The 20,208-nt window shown below is 42.6% G+C and overlaps 1 protein-coding gene across 6 annotated transcripts in view; it reads left to right on the top strand.

Annotated features, from left to right (window-relative positions):
* Positions 1-20,208, top strand: part of CUX1 (cut like homeobox 1) — a 226,429-nt gene that overhangs the window by 113,848 nt on the left and 92,373 nt on the right. The gene's annotated exons all lie outside the window — the stretch shown is intronic.

Here is a 20,208-nt window from a genome sequence, read left to right as displayed (position 1 = left end):
TGTATCTGCCTATTGGAAATGGACAAGATGGGAGAGGTTCAGGAGTCCACACTTTTTTGTAAACACTGTCATAATTTGGTCTCCTGTAGAGAATTTATTAATTCTCATGTTTTTCTACCCAACAATACACTTTTCCTGGGCCACATGCTGCTGCATTCCTGATTTAATTCTCAGGTGCTGCATCTGCTATGCATCTTTTATTCCATGTCTCATATTTTATTTAGAAATTGGCCACTTTCAGGATTACAGTATTTTCTGTGATTCTGCAGTCTTGCTGAGAAGAATGGGTTTACCACTGGATATCCACTGCACTGATAAGCACCCTGATCCTTTCTGGTTGTGACATAACAGCCATCTTTCTCCCAAATCCACCCAAACTCTACGGAATGATATTTTTGGCCAATTGTTGCTTTTTTCAAGCAGAACACAGGTAGTCTCAAATATATATATATATGTATCTCCTTATCTTTGTAATGGCTGCTGTACTCAATTATCCCTTGGTTTTATTAACATTCAGTTCCAAAAACAAAAGACAGAAAACAGATTTCTGCTGTTTTTCTCTTTTCACTCTTTATTTATGGAAATGTTGTGATGAGAAGGAAATCTCATGAACAGCAGCAATCCCAGAATTCAGCCCAAACAGTGCTTCCTTCTTCTGGAATGAGATGGGAAAGCAAGGGGTGCCCTCTGTAAGCAAGGAGACATCCTTTGCCAGCTGCATGTGTCACACCCAGGCATCACTGCCTCCTTCTTTTCCAAGTAGGAGGGTGATGGGTGAATAGACAGGAAAACCCTTCCTCCCAGCTGTGCCACCTGTTGTGGTACAGAAGAGAATGGAAGCAGAAGGCTGCTGGCTGTCTCCATGCTTTGGGGAGAGAGACTTCAGTGCAGGCTTGGTGGGAAGAGTGCCATGGCTTTGTTTTGGCGTATAGGGAAGTGGCTTTCTGATATTGCACATGGCAGAATCAGGTTTTTCGAGGCCACTTAAACTCACAAGAAGTTTTAATTTCTTAGTGTGTGGTTCTGTGAGCACAGAGGATCCAGTTCCCCTCTGAAGAACATGGGGAGGTTGGAGCTTACAGAATTCTGTCCATAGCGGTTCAGAATCAGTGTCTGGGGTTGAAATACCTTTCACATCATTAACAGTAATCTTCAAAGTAAATTTTGGTTGTACCCTGTAACTCCAGTCCCCTTTGAAATCTGCATAAGGTGATCAAATGTATTTTTTTCCCTCGTTGATTTCATCCTTCTTTAAGGGATGCATACTAATGATGTTTCTGATGGAGCCTTAAATTACTGCAAATTGCCTTTATTTCCCTTTCTGCTCATAACTGATGCTTGACAGCTCTGTTGCTGGGATTTTGCCTTGCAGTCATTGCTGCAGGAACAGGCATCAGGGCTCAGTGGTTGTAGGCTCTGAACCTTTCAACCCCTCACTCCTTTCAGTGTCCTTCCTTGCAGTGTTTGCATTTTGGATTTCAATACTGTTTCCCTTAGTAGCATGATTTATTTTACACTGTGCAAAAGATGTACTCTAAACAGATTGCTTGCACTTCTGATGTACTTCATTTTCTCAGGAAGATTCACACAGATGTTTTCTTAGGATCTTGAGTACAATTCTTACCTAACACACAGCAAATTACATCAAATTAGTAGGATCTGCAGTTGCAAGAAGCTTTACTGTGATCTGTATCAGAACAATGATGAACGCTGGGTCTGTAATGTAGATATCACAGAGCTGAATCCTGAAGCAGGCATTAGGCATTTACTTTATCTCCTAAACCAATACACTGTGAAAACAAACTTGTAGACTGTAATAACAGCAGAAATATTTTATCATTGTTTTGGATATTTATGGCAGAAATAGTGCTTGCATAATAGCAGCCATCCATGGGGTTTGTAGCCCAAATTCTGCAATATGGAAATCTAGAAAGCCATGAAAGGGGAACTGAATGTAGACAGTGAGATTGAGTCATTTATTTTAATTGTAAAAGCTGGGAGAAAAGTTGAAAAAACACCAATAAAAATGGTGAAAGACAGTTTGATTCTTCTCTGAAAAGAAACCCTCTTTTGATCTAAGTCTGAAAAGCTACTTGTATTGCCAATTTTAATTTTGTGTTTTAAAAACATGTGATTTTTATCTTAGGCCAGAATTGTTAGTTTTACAGACACTTATTTGATGCAGATGAATTGGAATGCCTTCAGGAAAAAAAAGATAATTGTCAATTTTTTGAAGCTAAAAGTACTTTGAAGCTTGTCAGTTTTGGAGTAAATCTGTCTTTTAACTGTTTGTAACTGTGAAAAGCTTTCAAAAAAAAAGTCTTCAGTATCAGCATGAAGGAGTCTGGATTCTGTCCTAGCGACTGGTGGTTGTGATCTTGAAGTTGGATGTCGCTGTGTCAGCTGGTTTGTTTATCTTCTGCTGGGGGTTTCTGAACGTCCCGGCTCAAAGCGCTGTGTGCAGAGGGAGGTTTGGAGTAACTGAGCTCGGTGCTGGCAGGGCATCTTCAACCGAGGTTGGATTCTGGACTTGGAATCTTCAGTGAGATCAGCTCCTTTCGTTGGAATCCACAGAGCTCAGCCTTGCCTTTGGCAGAAGCCGGGCGCTGCGTTGCGCAGATAGGCCAGGGTGCTGAAGGTGTTAATGGCAGAAAGAAGTTCATTATGTGCAGTCATTGCAGTCTGTCAGCTGGAACATCAGACGCTGAATTTGACAAGATGGCAGCAGAAAAGTTTTCCATGTGTAGGCTTGAAGTAAAATGTAATTAGCCTTTATGTGCAGAACAAGGATCCATTGATGAATACAGCTGGTCTTTGTTTTCTTCTGTCGTTGAGTGTGGGAGGTAAAAGTGTTCTTCTTCATGTTTATTAATACAAGATTCCTTAGACAAATGGCAAGCACAGTTTAATATTTGTTGGAACACAGAGGGGCTTGCCAAAACAGTTGTTGTGTAAGAGGATTTCAAGGTTTTCAGATTATAATCATCTCTGGGTTAAATAAATGAATGATTACTCTGCCTTTTTCAATTAAAGAGGCACATCCTCTCTCGAGGCCTGATGCTGATTTTGTTTGCTGTCCCACACATTTCTATCAGCAAACCTGGTTTTAACAAACGCTAATGAGTTTGATCTGGAGATTCTACCAGAGCTGGAACTGAAAAGCAAAGTCAGGCTCAAGTTTCAGGAAAATTAAGTAGTTCTTCCCCTAATACAACAGACGTGATTTTCTTTACCCTCCATAGAAAAAAATAAAGTTCTCGTGTGCATTGCCTTGGATTTCTGAGGACGAACTGTGCTCCCTGCTAACAAGCTCTTGCACTGCTGTTTCTCTGCAGAGTCCTAGCAAGTGTGTAGGTTCCAGCTGAGCTGCCAGTCCTCCGAGCTGCGATGGTCCGATTCCAGCTCTAAATAAATTCCAGAGCCACCTCTTTGTTCCTGCCCTTCCTCTCCCCAGTGTAAATGAATTCTAATTGGAAAAGGATCTTCAGTTGTAGCACATGCAGTAGGCTTGTTACATTACTGTTAACATGTGGGTTGAGGCTCCCTGCCTTTGATGAAAGAAAATATCAAATTTCACAGAAATGCTACATTTTCACCAGTAAATGTTAAATAGTCTTGTGAGGGTTTTAGGTACTGCACCCGATCGTGCAATAAAAAGCCTTAGGAAACAACACAGAGCAGAAAATGTTGAGGTTGAGGTTGTCGGTCGAGGCAGCTTTGCCACTGCTTTCATTCCTGTGTGATTTTCTGGGAGATTCCAACTTTCTGATCTTTTGAAAGTGGTGCATGCACAGAAAATGAAATGGAAAACATTGTCGTATTCACTAGAGGATTTATCCTGAAGTGATTACTTTTAATAACCTATAGAAAAACATGTTGTCTTCCAGTATATGAAGCAGGAAACTGTTCTCCATTTATAGATTAGGCTGATTATTATTTTTTTGCAGTGTAGTAAAGGATGACACAGAGGGGCGTATTTGTGCAGCGTCATTAAGATTGAACGCTGGTGCAATATTGCAAATTGCCTGCACCACATAGAAGATCCAGCTGACTGGTTTTAATCCTGGACTACACTTTAATGAAAACGAAATCAGGAAATGACGAGGGTGCAGCTGATGAAAATGTGGTCTGTGAGCTGGCAGCCCCTGCTTTACAATCCGGGAGAGATGCTTGATGCTTTAAGGCCTGGCTCTGTGAACGTGGCTCACAACATTTCAGTGTTTGTATTTAATATTACTTTTCTTGTGGTGGTCACACACCTCATCCAGTGAGGTTGGGGCAGTGGGGTGGGAATTTATCTTACAGATGCCATCTCTGCCCTAAAGGGCTAACATCACGACAACCCCAAATGAGTTAATGAGACAAATGGGTAGAAGCTACGGAGCAGGAGGACAAAGTAGAGCCTGTTTTCATCCACGTAGCCTGCTTGAAAATAAATAAATCCTCGAGTAATCTGCACAAAGTCAGAGCTGGGTGGCAGATGGGGACTGCTGAGCAGGGAGGCAGGTGATGCTGCAACGCGGGCAGGAGGGCTGCAGCGAGGCAAACGTCTCCTCCTGTTACCTGCATGTGAGTGCAGGGTGAATGAGTCACCAGTGCTGGGGACAGGAAGAGCGGTTTGGGGTGATATTTCACTGCCAAAATGCAGTGACGGAAGGACACGGTTGTGTTTGGTGGCTGTTGGGGGTGAAGGGCATTCCTGCTCCATGTACAGCAGACCTGTTCTTTGGGCGTAGAGTGAAGTTTAAATAGGTGCCTTTGTGCGTTGGGTTGGGCACTGAGACAGGAGCAGCAGTTTTAATCATGAGAATTGTTTCTGCCTAAAGTTACATGGCGGAATTAGAGTTCAAGTAGTCATGTGAAGTCTTCTGTTACATTGGGGCAAGTCTCAGTTAACTCTGACTGCAGGGGAGTAATTCCCAGTATATCCTGAGAATTGAATCTGGCCTGTGAATTATTTACTTTAATTTTTTTAAACCTTTCTTGTTTAAGTACGAGATCGTACCCATATATCACGTTCCAAATGTTTGTAGTCTTCTATTTTGACGGTGCTCAGGGTCAAACTGAATAAAAAATAAAGTTGTGCTCCCTCCAGCATTACATAATTACCATGATAGATGTCCTCAAATGCTGCTTCCCCCATTGAGCGTGAAATACTGTAGTTATGGTGGTTGTGTTGTACATGACATGAAATACCTCCTCTTTGCTGTGCCTTTAAGGTCTTAAAGTTTCCTATTTCCTGTTCTTTTGATGAGTCATTAACTTCTAATGCTCGTCTCTGGAATTATTGCTGTACTTAAAGTGATTTCCCTAAAAACAGGAGATGGAGAACTTCACAGACCATGTGTCTTACAGCCTTCTCTCTTTAAATTCTCTGTAGTCATATTGCTGTCAATGAAACCCAGGAGTAGTGATAGCGGGGAGATGAACATACAAGGAAAACGTTAAAGAGAACTAATCTAAAAATAAAGGAAGAAAAATCAAACCTCTTGTATCCTACAGAAAGCTCTGCGTGCATTTTACAAGTTGAGATTTTTATTAAAGGTTTTAATTGTACCTTATGCACAATCACTATGCAGCGTTAACATGAAGTGCTTTAGTGAGAATACTTTTGAGATCTGCACAGTTTCACAGAATCATAGAATCACCAAGGCTGTTCCTTGGTGTAAAGCTCTGTGTGAAACAGGACTGGAAAGCTCTTCTGTAAACCAGGTTGGTTTTTTTTCTTTGTCAGTTTTTTTTAGAGGGGGGGGTTTGATCAAGTTTTGAGTTCAGCCTACAGTCAAACCATAAAATCTCAACACTGTGTGCTGTGAGGGCTGAATTACAGCATTGCCATCAAACACTTGGAAACCTTTGTGAAAGGCTTGCTTTGAAACATTGCTGTTAGCCTCTACTTTTGGGTAGAGAGGCTGAGGCAAGAGGAACAAGCATGATGCTCAGAGCAAGTCTGCTCTTGGCTGGGATCAAGAAATACGCAGACATCAGGGACGTAAACCACAAGCTGGCAAAGGAGGATTTTCTTCTTGTTTTTAAGTTTGCGTTTTTGAGAACTCCATAGAAATGCAGCGTTTAGTTTGTAGGATTTAGTGCTGGAGCTGGACTGTGTTGTCTCTTGCTAGACTTGTAATTAGTTAATGTAACTTTCTGACAGCACAGAAGTGCCCTAGGTCCACACAAGGTTTTTATTTGTTTGTTTTTTAACCTCGAGTGAGACTGTTCAGTTCCCTTTTCTAGTGTAGCCTAAAAGCTGGTGTTATTTAACAGCCCAAAGTAGAAAAAAATAGCCTTGGGGTATTCCAGCATATTCTAGTCATCACCCAGTTCTGTTATCTATAACCTTGGGTTGACACAAGATCCTTAGCTGGAAGTCTTAAGTAAATGTGGAGCATTGCTGCAGAGGGTCTCACAGCACTGTGCTCGTGTGCTGGGTGCTCAGCTGTGTCCTGGGCCTGCAATCCAATGGGTAAGGTTGGAGCTTCCTCAGTTCTTGGGTCTCCATGAGGCAGGCAGGCAGTGTCAGCCTTGTCCTGTCTGTCCTCACTTGCCCTTGCTGGGGCCAAATCTCAGGATTTTGCGTTGTTCTGCTGAGCAGAAGAGACCCCAAACATCTTTCTGCCAGCAGAACCTGCGTTCCCTGCAAGCCTGACAGAAGCAGCAGTCTTGCTGAGCCAGGCAGGCAGTTACCACACAGGCCTTCCTCACTGCCATTGACTTCACCCTCTTCTCCCCGTGCTCAGTAGATGGATTCCAGCTGCATTTCCCACTCCCACGCAACAACAAAGCGGGCGAGAAAATGAGTCACGTAGTGTGTGTTGTGCTGCCTGTGGAATGGAAAAAGATGGAGAGGAAGCTTCGCAAGGGTCCAACCATCAAAACAGTGTCCTGGAAAACAGTTTCTTCTTTCTGCATTTGTGATCTTTCCCTTTGGAAAGCCGAGTGTGCCCTGGGAGCTGCTGATCTGCTCTCCTATGTCTTGCCTCGTTCCAAATGAGCAGCTTTCATGGCCCTCCTTTGTTTTCATTTTCTTTTTTTTGTTTGAATTCCAAGAACAGGAACATGTTCATAGTTACTGTCAGCGACTGTGTCTGGCACAACCTTCATTAAAGTATCCATATGCTATTTCCTCATTAGACAGGTTTTTCAGCATCTCATTAAATGTGCACATAAATGTGCCTTATTCCTTCCCTACCTTAAAAAGTTACCGTGATACTACAGCTGTAAGCTGCCTTACTACACAAACAAGGGCACTACCTTATCCACAGTTGCTTTAAAAGTACATTTTCAAAGAGTTTTCACCATATTATCCACTGTTGATTTTGTTCAAAAAACGTTTAGATGTTGCACTAAGGAACGTGTTTTAGTGGGGAAACATTGGTGGTAGGTGAAGGGTTGGACTGAGTGATCTTAGACAACTTTTCCAACCTTTGTGATTCGGTGATTCTGTGCTGGTTCAGGTGTTCACGTAGCTCAGGGTGAGTCCTGCAGCTGCCAACTCTGCCACCATTGCTGGAGCTTTAAAATTTCTGGCAAGGATTTCTTCTGCCCACCTGATGTAAATCTTTTATTTCTATTTTAACCCTTATCCTCAATGCCTGTGGCTGAAGCACAGCCTGGGGAGAGGCATCTGTGTTGGACATCAGAGATGCTTGTCCCGTCTGGCTCAGCCTCATCCTGGAGATAGCACTTAATGAGACCTCACTTATGTATCATCTGATCTCAGTTGAAAGACAAGAACACCATGTGAGATTGCAGTTTTGTATGCCCCAGAAAATATCTGGTATGATGAAAATAGATCTCATTATCTGGAGGTTTTGAAAGTATGTTTTAATGAATGTGATTTTAAAAATTCTGTCTCTGAGTAAGAAAGTGATAATCCCAAACATGAGGAGCTAGGAGCCAAGCCTGAGCACTAATTCAGGGATTTGGATGACAAAGATGTTGGGCAGCTCATGGAGCAGGAGGGATAAGGCAGTGTGGTGCAGGCACTGAAACCAAGAAAAACAATAGACAACATGCAGGCCTGTTAATAACTTCATTAGCATTCATGTAAAGCATTAAATAAACAAACGCATTTACAATCCTGTAAGCCTGATATTACTAACCCTTACCATTTATCTAGTGTGTTTCTGCAGGGGCAGATCATAGCAGAGCCTAATTAACTGCTTTCTGGCTCTGGCAGCCTCTCCTCCCATTCTTTTAGATGTTGGGAAGTGGAGTCACATGGAGTTTGGTCAGGCAGCGAAGGGCAATCAGCGCTGCAGCAGGAATCAACGCTGAGGAAGCAGCAGCTAGAAGGAAGGCCTGCTCCTTCCCTTTTTCCACTTAGGTACATCTTCTTGATGCTGCCTGAATGCTCACTGATTGAATCTTGTGAGTTTTAAATGCCTGTTAGCAACAAATCTTGAACAAAAAGCAAATTTGACTGAAATGCTGCCTTAGGGTTACTCATCTTTTCTAGCAGCCTTTCACTGGCTTGTACTCAGTGGTCTCTGGTTACTTGTGATCACTGACTATACAGCCTGTTTATATTCTTTCCCTCTAACTCATGAACTTGAAACTGAATGAGGGATTCTTTCCCACCTTGAAAGATTTTTATGCATTTGTGGGGGTTTGTAAGCCACTCTGGGCTTGGTTTGGCTTGTCATTGACTCTCTCTGGACAATGATGACAAACTGCTGCCCTCCTGAGTGAGCTCATGGGGGTGAACCACTCTGAACCAGGTTGAAGTCAGTTGGGTTTCCAGCTGTGGTAATGATTGTGGGCCTGATTTAGTTGGACACCTGTAACTATTCATCCCCATGTGTGTGTGACAGTCTCCTTGCAGTGATACACAAGCTGTAGCCTTAAGCAGAAAGCAGTATTTATTTGTTTTACACAAAAGAAAGCATTCTAACAAAGAATTAAAACTAAAAAAAAAAGCCTTGAAAAGTTTCTTAGAACTTTGTTAGTTCCATCACCCCACCTGCAGTGTTCTTTTTGTGCTCTGTTACTCAAAGTGAGTGATGCTCACATTCGTTTATCTGTGTAGCACCAGGGCAGTATTTGTCCATCTGCTCACCTTTAATTCAAAATTCAGCACTGGGAAGAGTGAAACTTGCTATTATGTTTGGTGCAGGGGAAGACTGTAAAACAGGTAGCTTTCTTTCCACGGTTCCTCAAGAAACTATTTACTGATGTTTCATTTCCTGTATATTTCTCCACTTAACTGTGCCTGTATTATTAACCTGCCTGAATACAGTGGTTGCATCAGATAACCTGAGGGGCACATCTGCCTTTCATTAAAATGTAACACCCATCACTGTCATTGCCAAGCATGTCATCTTACCAGCTGGGTTGCCATAAATTGCTGTGAAATGCATACAGCCTTAACCAGCAGTGAGGAGCACATAACTTAACCGTGGAGTTGCTAACCATCTTAATAAATCTAAATTCACTCTTTGCTGGAGACACTTCAGGGAAAGCAGCAGCAGTTCTTCCAGCCCCATTATCCCACGTGGCCACAGCGATGCAGAAGGTGAGTAGAGCAGGTCTGAGTGGGGGATGGCTCTGCCCTGCACTGTGCTGGGAACCTGTGTCTCGTGTAAACCAAACAAAAAAGTACTGCCTAGCAGCTGGGTTTGCAGCCAGAGTGCCCAGCATCCTTGTTCAGGGCCGTCATTAAAAGATTTCATGAAACAGCCTTAAAAATGAAAAGTTTCCTTTCTGAGAGAGAGAGAGATAATTGAACTCATTGATTTGTTTCACGGTTTGTTTGCCCTTTCATTCCCTTCCTGAGGTGCTGTTTGTTGAGGAATGTCTCCAATTGCCAGAAAGACAGTGGGGTGTCTAATATTTCCCCGGCAGCTCTCCTTTCAGCCAGAGCAGAGTACTGTGGCAAGCCTCTGATATGAATTTTTAATGCAGAACTTTATAACATAGCCCTTGCAGCACGGCTGCACTACTCTCTTGAGCTTTCAGATTTAATGCTCTGATGAACAGAGCACAGACTTGGGGCATTCGACAGCAGTCAGAATTAACCCCTACATTCCCAACTGTTGTAGCAGTTAATTTCCCTGTAGATTAATACAGCCTTGGGTGGAAAGATTCCAGATACTTCTGCATTGGAAAAGTAACAGAACAACTTGGAATTTGACTCCAGAAATTATCTGTGATACACCTTTTTAGCCTTTTCTCTCTTCCCCTAACAAAAAGAATTTCTAAGGCTATTTAATTTCCCTCGGCTCAACAGTAATGCAGTCGTTCTGTGTTGGGTATGTGGGCGCTGTTCTGCCTGGTGTCTGATCTCTGATAAAGACCTGTGCTGCTATGCTGGATGCCCAAAAAGGGGAAGAAACTGAAATAGCTTTATATTGCATAGCTGTAGATTAATTTACTGTGGGAATGTTCTTCCAGATCATTTTGTTGCAGTCCTGCTAAACCTGAATGATTCTCCTATTCATGCCACTGCACCCTCTGCTCATCAGCTTTTCTAAATCATTCCTTTACTTATTAAACAATACCTGGCCTGCTGTATTATCTGGGGGAATATTCCTCTCCAAATCCTTTAAAGTCTGTTTGCACAGTCTTCGGGGTGTTTGTAGACAGCTCTGTTGGCAGCAGATCATGTCACAGCCGGGCCTGGCCTTTCAGGGACCTTGGCAGGATTTTGTTGAGAGAAGAACGCTGCATTTGTAGGTTTAACTTTAATAATGGAAAAGAAGTTGGATGTATTTAAATTGTGATGGAACTGGTGTAAGCCAGAGAGAATTGGATGGGACGCAGAACATGCAGAGGTGTTAATGGCATTCGGGAGAAAGGCTTAGGAAGGAGTTTGTGCTCTGGTGATGTTAAGCCATTTGCCTTAAGCTCTTGCGAATGAAACATGTGAGTTGCTCTCAACTGATATCACAGAAGTACATTTACACTTTTTAATCATAAATCAGCATCTCGGCTCTGGTGAGACATGTACACATTTATTTCAGATGAGGTCTTTTAAGCAGCTTGTCTTATTGATTACAGGCCCAAGATTGTCTGTACTTCCCCCACTGTTATTACTGACTCATGAGATCAAGGTTTTCAAAGCTCGATGCTAAATGCAGAGAAATGCTGCCATTTCATTCAGTAGATCTAGGCATCTGTAACTTCACTTCTATAAAAAAGCCTTGTGTTTGGATACAAATTCCAAGGCTTGGGAAAGGACGCTGTTGATTACTGTGTGGTAATTAGCTCCTACCTCGTATTTTTGTTGTGTCAAGTGAATTACCTAAAACAAGTCTGATGACTCAGTTTTGCCATATGTAAAAAGGGCACATGGGGTAAGGCAAGGCTTTATGAATGTGGATGGCCTTTCAGTCCTTGGAAGGCAAAGTGGAAGCGCTGTTCTGATGCTTGCATTGTAGCCTGTAAAAATGAATGTATATGAATAGAAGAAAGTAAATGCACTTGCTGACCATTCATTTGAACAGTGCCACCCGTCCATTAGGTCATTCTGTAGGAATGGAAATATTGTTTTCTGAAGACCGCACCAAATGAAAAAGATTTTAGCTCACTTCAGTGGGTGACTTTAAGCATAATAGCGATTTTTATTATTTTACCTGTGTGATGCTTTAATGTGGGAGTCTGTTGCTTTTACTGAGTCGAAGTGGAAACGTTTATTTAATGAGTTGTAGCAAATTCTAATATGCATAGTGGTAAGGTTGAGGAGCATGACTCAGAGGAAGTAAAAAGATGAACAAATTCAGTGCCTTTAACTGTTCTAAAAGTTCCTTGCCTTCATCCTTCCTATATGGGAGAAGGGAACGAAGGGTCCAGAGGACAAGAGGCAAAAAGTGTCCTGTCCCAAACCCTGCGCTGCTGCTGCCGCCCAATGCTCACTCTTGACCTCAATTCAAGCAATAGGCAGAGGGGCTTCAGGAGCATCTCAGCTTTCAGTGCTGCTCACTTTCTGTGGCTTTGATGTGGCTTTGGGCGGCCCGGATGTTCTTTTCCTGGTACTGACCCAAGATAAATCTTTGATTATTTTTTTTTTAATTGCATATGATCTGAGAAAATTGGCTGCTGTTAGTTACTCTTTTTAATTAAAGATTTTGAAGTTGAGATATGCAGGATCTGAATCAGGGGACACAGAATCTATGTCTGGATTTCTTACACTGGGGAAGTGAGGATGATGACTTCAACCGGGGGCTCAAAGCCAGAATTAATACAAGTTCTACTTTTAAAAATGCACGTAAATCACTAGAATGGCTTATATTTTTAGGACAGAGATTGAAATAACTAAATTGCAGCTGAGTGCGTAGTGTTAGCATCTCTGAAGATCACAGTAAGAAAGTATTCCTCAGGAATACACAGCAGCACTTTTAATAACTTCACAGACTCGGGTTGTTTCAGATTTGTGGAGCCAGTAGGGAAAAGTGCATTAGCATTGCAACTTGCCATCTGAGTGTGACAACAAACAGCTCCTGCCATGTGAATGCTAACAACTGACAAGGCATTGGCTGCAGCCATTTGCCAGTTTAATGGCTTAAGCAGCTTAGTTTTAATTAAACAGTGGCTTCTGTGTATGGCATCAGAGAAAATAATGTTCTGCTTACAGCACAGTTGTTCACTGTTGTCCCCAACTTGCTGAAGATACCAAGTTTCTCTGTATTAGCCTTCAGCTTGTGCGCCGTCTGCCATTTCATTGCAAACTGTACAACAAAGGGTGGGGACGAGCCCTGATGCATTGTTAATTGCTAACAGCATCACCTTGGTGGCAGCAGTTCTTGTGCAGGCAGAGCTCCGAGCAGGGGCTGCAGTTCTGGGTGCATTCCATCCCAGAAATGTGCAAACTGGGGATCCTTCATCCCTGTAGGGCAGCAGCCAGAGCTGCGTGGGAGATGGGAGCGCAGAGCTGGGGGCTTGTGGTAAGGAGATAAAATCCTTTGCCTCCTGTCAGGAGGTGCAGCTAACATGAATTGAATGTAGTAGAAGGAGGGCTGCTTGCTGTTGTTGTTATAGCTGGAATTAATTTGAGGTGTATCACCAGAAAAAAATAAAGTCACGTCCTTTGAGCATCACTCCCTGGTACCTGGAAACAAGAAAGCAGCTCAGTGGGCTGGAGGTGATAACCCTGTCACTGTGCTAGGTGCAGACTGAGGCAGGTTGGTGGCGAGCAGCAGAGAAAGGTCGCATTGCCAGACACAGTTCTTTTTCTTAATCACGCTGCTGTTCACCCGATAGCTTTTCAAAAAGACTTTTTCATTCTACAAAGAATACGTGGCGTGGGATCGCTGTATTCTTTGGCTGATGTTCCTTAACTTCTCAAGGAGGATGGTGTAACGTGAACTTCTGCACAGCAGATGAAGATTTAGCACTCGGGCTACTTCAGATTAGACCTGTAACATCATGCGTAGACAACTGATTATAAACAGCCTGGATTTCAGCGTTGTTCTTTTCGATTTCTGTTATCAGGTGGTCTCAGCTGCAGCCCTCGTTCCCCTGTTACCTGATCCTTCTGTGTCCTAAAAGCTGTGAGCTCCAAATAAGTCAAATTACTTCACAGGAATGTTTCCATCTTCTGTTTTTTTTTCCTGTTCATTTCCTTTCCCTCTGGTCCTTAGGTACTGTGAAAGACTTGGAATCCACGTGACAGCACGTGCAAAATGTGTGGTTCTGGTGGTACACTCATGTCAGTAAGGAGGTGAGCAGGGTATTTTTGTGATTAAGAGGATCCATAACGCACAGGCTTTAGTTCAGGTTGTGCTTATTGGGACAAGTGTTTCACATCTTGAACTAGAACCTCTTGAGACTGACACAGCCCAGCATTGTCTGATTTATTTAATCACACTTACATGAAATCAGATATATTCATCGACAGAGAACATTGTGAGCAAATTGAATGAAAGCATTACTCAACAGAATTTCTTTCTTTGATAATAGGAAATATGCAGTGAGTTTCAGCTAGCAGAGCTGCTGCCTGTAGCTCAGTAGCAGACCATGCACGAAGGAAATGAGGGCCAGCTCCTGCTATCTGTGGCTTCTGCTAATTCCCTGCTTGACAAATCCATGTCCGGAGCTCCAGCCAGTGCGCCTGAGGGACATTGCTCATAAGCCAGCAGCACTGGGAAGTTCCTAAGCAGAGGCAGGAAGGAGTGACCTGCATTGCTGTTTGTTGAGGGAGATAAGTGATGGTCTCCTTCTGGGCATGTTTGGAGAATGGAAGGCGTCAGTGCTCTTGTGCAGGTGGGGGGATGCTGAGCTGTCCTGCAGATTTCTGCACTCCTTGGCACTGCAGTCATGCTCCGTAGGGTAACTCCAGCCAGCACCTAGTGCCTACACAACATTAGATGCACACCAGCTTCTTCTAGTTGAATAAAATCAGCATTAAATTAGTAAATAACAAGACATGCCTTGGGGCAATGTATTGATTTCATTCTTGTGTTTCAGTAATTTTTTGAGGGAAATGCTGATTGTTTCTTAAAGTAGAATTGGGGGGCTGTGGATTTAGGTAGTGTTTGTGACTGCGCTGTCACAAAATGTGCACACGAGATGGCATGCAGTAACTAATCTGCAGAACTCGGTCAGTTCTTCCAGTTTGTGGTCAATTAGATTTATCTGTAATCTTTCTGTATGACCGCCTGTTTGGAAATACGTTGATCAGTGACTTTTTGTGTGAATTAAAAAAATATCTCACCCTTCTCAGAAGTATAAAGATGGTTTTCCTCTGGTCATGTAGGTCTGTGGAGTCCCCAGATTGCACATTATTGGTCTTTCCATCACCTTGGCAAACGACAGAGATCTTGTTGCCAGTCAAAAGGAAGACAATACAACAAACTTTCTCAATGTTGTGTGCTTCAGAGTTTCTGTTATAAAACAGTTTATCCTTTTTTTCCAGAGCTATCTACATTTAAGGGCTTTGTTTTGCACACTGTTACGAATACATTTGCTGCATGCATTAGTCATTTACAGTACTTAGATCCTGTAACTATTAAATTGTTAACATTTGGAGCCAGCTATAATTATCTTTTATTATTATTATTTTTAATGGGCATAGCGCTTTCTTTCCTCTCTAGCTTTCCTAAACATTTGAGGGATCTCTGAGGTATCTGTTACATTGCAGTCATGCTGTTTGATTTCTGTTTATCGTGCTTGTTTTGTTATCTTTCTAAAATACTGTGACCACTAAGAACTTCTAGTTTGCATGAATTTTTGTTCTCTTCAATGTCTTAAATGAATATCCCAGAGCAAAATGTACCTTAACGGTATGGCCATGGAGAATCCCATCTTCCCTGACCGGTTTGCATTCAGTGCCTGGAGAGCTGCCATAGCTGGGCACTCAGGCTGAGCGAAGCAGCTCTGTAAACTCAGTGCACATCTCACTGACGTAAATACTTGTTGCTTTGGGTACCAAAACCTGTCTGAGAAGTGCACAGTACCAGTAGCTCACTGGCCATTCTGCTAATTTTTAAAATTTTTTTAATGCTGTAGTTAGTTCCAGTTAGGAATGTAGGTTTTTCTTTGATTGCTGATTAAAAGCCTGAATGGGCTGCGAGCAAATCACTGAAGAGTTGGTTTTTTTCTAATTCCTTTTTAGAATCATAGAATCACCAAGGTTGGAAAAGACCTAAAAGCTCATCCAGTCCAACCATTCACCTCTTACCAACAGCTCCCACTAAACCATGTCCCTCAACACAACATCCAGCCTTTCCTTGAACACCCCCAGGGTCGGTGACTCCACCACCTCCCTGGGCATCCATTGCAGTGCCTGACCACCCTTTCCAAAAAGTAATGCTTCCTCATGTCCAGCTTGAATCTGCCCGGCCGTAGCTTGATTTTTCTTTATGTGAAACCATAAAAGCCAGAAGTGCTTGACTTCAGAATTAACTGCATTCCTTTTTCCAGTGTGCATTGGTCGATGGGAGAGGTGGAGGGACAGACAGATGGACGATGGCACTGATGACTCCTTTGTTCACATCTGGGGGACTGCCCACAAACCAGCATTTCTTTGAGCTTTTAATTACAGCCCCGTGGGTTTGGGGAGTGCTGCAAGGCCCTCAGCTGCGGTGCTACTGAGCGAGCTCTGTGCTGATGGTCTACATCAGTGATTTTCAGTGTGTTCTGCAAATTCCTGGAATTCCTCTGCTTATTGCTAATAGGTCACAAAAATAACTGTGAAAAGCAACCAGTCATTAAGTGCAAATGTGCTATGCTAACATTTCATCCTTCGATGGAGAACTCAAGGTAATCAGAAGATTGAGAAGGCTGGAAGCAGTATTATAGATCCTCTGGTGTGTAAGTTTTAGCTGGGATTCTTACAGAACTCTCATGATCCACTGGCCCCGCTGGATAATTCCATACAACAGCAGTGACTTTCTTCTCCTTTCCCAATTCATCAGCCTATCACAGTTGTTGGTGTGGTTTCAAATACACGATTCCTTCACGTTGAGTGTGTTGGACCAGCTTAACACAGCAGAAGACTGTTGCAGCATGGGGCTGGTAACCAGTACTGGGTGTACTTTCACCCCGTCTGAAAGGCAGTGGCCACTAAATATAGCACAGTGAGCTGTTCTGGATTATGTAACACCTCTATCCGCCTGTACTCTGATTAAATAATCTATTTTCTTGGCAAAGGAGTAGGACTTAATTTTCTGTTATTGATCAAAACCATATTTGAGCTGTGATACCCATGACTTATTTGTCTTGCTGCCTGCTGGATTGATTTTTGTCACTGCATTGGCAGCAGTGATGTGATGTTAGCACAGAGCCAAGCCAGGTGCATGCAGTGCTCACCCAGGTCACTGTGCAACAGGCTCTGTGTGTGCATAGTATGCAAGCCTTGCCCTTTCTCTTGCATCTTTATTACCATTTCTTTGGTAATCTATTGTCTGATATCTGTACTAACTAAACTTTAGTAAATAACCTCTCTTTCCCCCACATTTTTTGTAGTTAGTTCCTGTTTGCTCATCTCTGCTGCCTGAAGTTGCCAGCGAGTCTGGCCCTATCTTCTCTGTTTGTTTAACAAACACTTCAGGAGCACAGTAAGGTTCCCTGAATTACTGATTTACTGCTTAATGCCATAAAAGGAGCTAAGCCTAGAGAAAACAGAGGAAGACTAGATACACTTTGTTTAGAAAGTTAAACTCTTACACATACAGTGCAGGAGCTTGCACAAAATGTCCAAAGTTAAAAAGAAGGGGAAGCTGTGTAGCTGTGCACACGCAACAGGGAAGCACCCAATTGATCCCTGCAGACTGAGACAGACAGACTGCATCTTTGCAGCCGCTGTGTCCCCAAAGCATCCCATCAGACACACACCCTGATGTGCAGGTGCCTCCCAGTTCACATCCAGCCCATGGGGCCAGCTAGGCAGCTTACAGCCCAGCCAGCTCACCAGGTGAGGATCTCAGTGCTGTCAGCTTAGTTGTGAACCACGCACAGGTCTTGTGACTCCGAGACGCACTGGCTAACAGTTAGTTATTAAAAAATAAGCAAATCCAAAAGTGAGATGTGCATTATTTTACCTCTTTTCTCTGCTGCAGCTGTTCACGCAGTTAGGAAGGATGGTTTTTGTCCACTGGAGAGGTCTGTGACATCAGTGTTTGTCTGGATATAGCAAAGTGGCTGAGGAACTACCATTAGCAACAGAAGACTATTTCCAGTTCAAACGTCACTTCTGTGGAAATACTAAACCTGTTACATAAAAGGTTGAAACAGAATAGTCAAACAGTTCAGTACCTGCAATACTTGTCAGGCCCGGAGCTGTTTCACTTCTGCAGTTTTTTTAAAGGCTAACAACTGTTGAAAGGGAAATAGAGAACGGGAAAAGTGCTTCTGCAGATAAAATTGTAAGAGGTTAAATTAGAAAATACTGCATTGCTGTTCCTCCAAGGGCCCGCAGTAAATACCTGTTGTCGTTGTTTTTTACCAACAATTATTTTAAGTAACTTCTTTGTCTGGTGTATACCTAGTTTTGATTCTGTTTAGACAGGCACTCTGTCAGTCGTATCAGTGAGCATCTCTTACCATACGATGCAACTGAAGGCTTAAGTTAGAAGAGGACAGAGCAGCTTTTATGTATTCAGCAAAGATGTAAAAATAATACATGCCAGCTGCTCTGCTGGTCCCAGCGACTGGCGTGAAGCTGTGTTGCTTCGTTCCCACACAGCAGCTAATTGGGGCCAGCCTACCCATCAGCAGCTCCTGGGGAAGTGGAGGCTCAGGCTGCTTCTCAGGTTGCCCCACTGGGGTGAGAGCAGGGCTGGAGCAGGGCAGGGGAGCGAGGCAGGCAAGGCTTTCATCTGGGGACTGGGAGGTTGTTCTGTGTCTCAGGTGATCGGTCTCCCTTAAGTACTAATGAGCTGTGCTTGCTGTGCTGATTCAGGCAGTACCTGCTTTTTCTCCTTGCTCCTGTTTATTTTCTCTGTTCAGTCTGCTTCCTTTCCCTCCGTTTTTTCTTTCTGCCTGTTTTTCTGTGGTTTTTTTGCTTGTTTATTTGTTTTGTAGCTTTGTCACTCAGGTCAGCAAGATTCATCATACTGATAGTAATAAACTGAAACTGCAAAACGGTGGCATAACTGCAGTTTGACAGAAGTAGTGCTTCCTTTCAGAACAAAGCTAGAACAAATTGGGAAGAGAAAACTCTATTTGTAATTGGATACGTTATTGTAAAGATAGCAATCGTCCTGGTTGTTAATCTTCAGCAAAGCTCATGGGAAAGGTAAAGCCTGCTCGAAATGTACGGTATAACACATCCCCCATCGTGGCTTATGCTATTTTCAGCCCATGTATTGGGTAGAAGGACATCAGTTATCTTTATCAGAGACCATGTAATGCAGTTTTCTCCAATAGCCAGAAGGAAATCCTTGTTTCAGTAGCTTGCAGAGAATAAGCACATCACCTACATTCACTTCTACAGCCAAGAGCACTAAAGCATTCAAATACGTCTCCCACTTGAATGCTGTGTTGCTGCAGAGTCAACATTTAGCCTTTCTTGTGCACAAAGAGCACATCCTTAAAATAACTGAAGGAAAAAGGAAAAAGAAAAAGGTGTATTTCCACGCAAATTCTAAAAAGTATTATTAGAGTATTGTTATTGCACTTAATGTGAAAGCAATGTCTGGATGCTACGGGAGCAGTTGACCAGGTAGGGAAGCAGGATATTAACATATTTGGGTGCCTGTTAGTAAATGCTTGAAGGAACACAGAAGGAGCACGTTAAGCCTGACTGGATGTGTTTTATCTTGCTTCATGCCCGCAGATCCTTTGAAAGGCCACGGGGTGCTGTTGTAGTCTTCACAGTGCCAGTTACCAAAGTCAGGTGTGATAGAATAGAGAGAACTGATTGAGGCAGGTGTGGCTTTCTCTTCTTTGGTCCATTATATTTACCCCAATACTTGTTCAGGCCACTGGAAAATTACTGTTCTCCATAAGGCAGGAGCTGATGTTCTGTCATTGCTGCAGTGGTAAACAGTAATTTTCCATTGATATATGCCTGTGGAGTGACACGTGTACATAAAACTGCCTTGCTGTACTGTTTTATTTTCAAACGGATTTAAATCTGTTTCATTGAATTGAGGCCGAGTTAAAGAAAAGCTTTTTATAGATTCTTACAGTGATGGATAAAGATACAAAATAACCAAGTGGAGAAATTAATAGTTATCTGTATTTCCCAAATTACGGAGCTCCCCAGCTCTTTTTGCAGTTAAGGGCAGGAGATGCTGAGTGCCTCTGAAAGAAGCTCCTGAAGATGAATTTGGTACGTTGCTATAGTAAAAACTGTGAACGTAGTCCAACTTTTGAGGCTATTTTTGTTTGGAAGCAAACAAACATACAGAAATATGTGATATTAGCATTCATGGAGAATGAGAGAAGATTGTCCATTTTGTGATTTTAACTATTCGAAACCCAGTCATTTTTCAGATGTATGTGATGATTCTGGCCAAAATAAAATAAAAAGCAAAAAAAAAAAGGCATCAGCAACACAAAGTGCATGACCTTGCCCAGACAGATACACACATTTCCCAGACTGTAACTCCAGTGACATTATTCAGTTAAAATATCTGTGTGTATATTTAGCGGATCTTTAATCGAAGCACAGACTGACCTTCCTGCTGATCCTTCTGGGTTCAAAATACATCATTCCCTTAAAAAGGAATGATACCTAGGATGCCTCCAATTAAGGTATCTGATTTTGGGTACGTGGTCTGCTGTAACTCCATCAGTAAAAATAAGTAAATGTTGCAGTTGCTT

The sequence above is a fragment of the Tympanuchus pallidicinctus genome, unplaced genomic scaffold, assembly GCF_026119805.1.
Source record: "Tympanuchus pallidicinctus isolate F22 unplaced genomic scaffold, pur_lepc_1.0 scaffold24, whole genome shotgun sequence".
Classification (NCBI taxonomy): domain Eukaryota; kingdom Metazoa; phylum Chordata; class Aves; order Galliformes; family Phasianidae; genus Tympanuchus; species Tympanuchus pallidicinctus.
The sequence above is the reverse complement of the archived record's forward strand: the minus strand, read 5'-3'. Positions and strand labels throughout refer to the sequence as shown.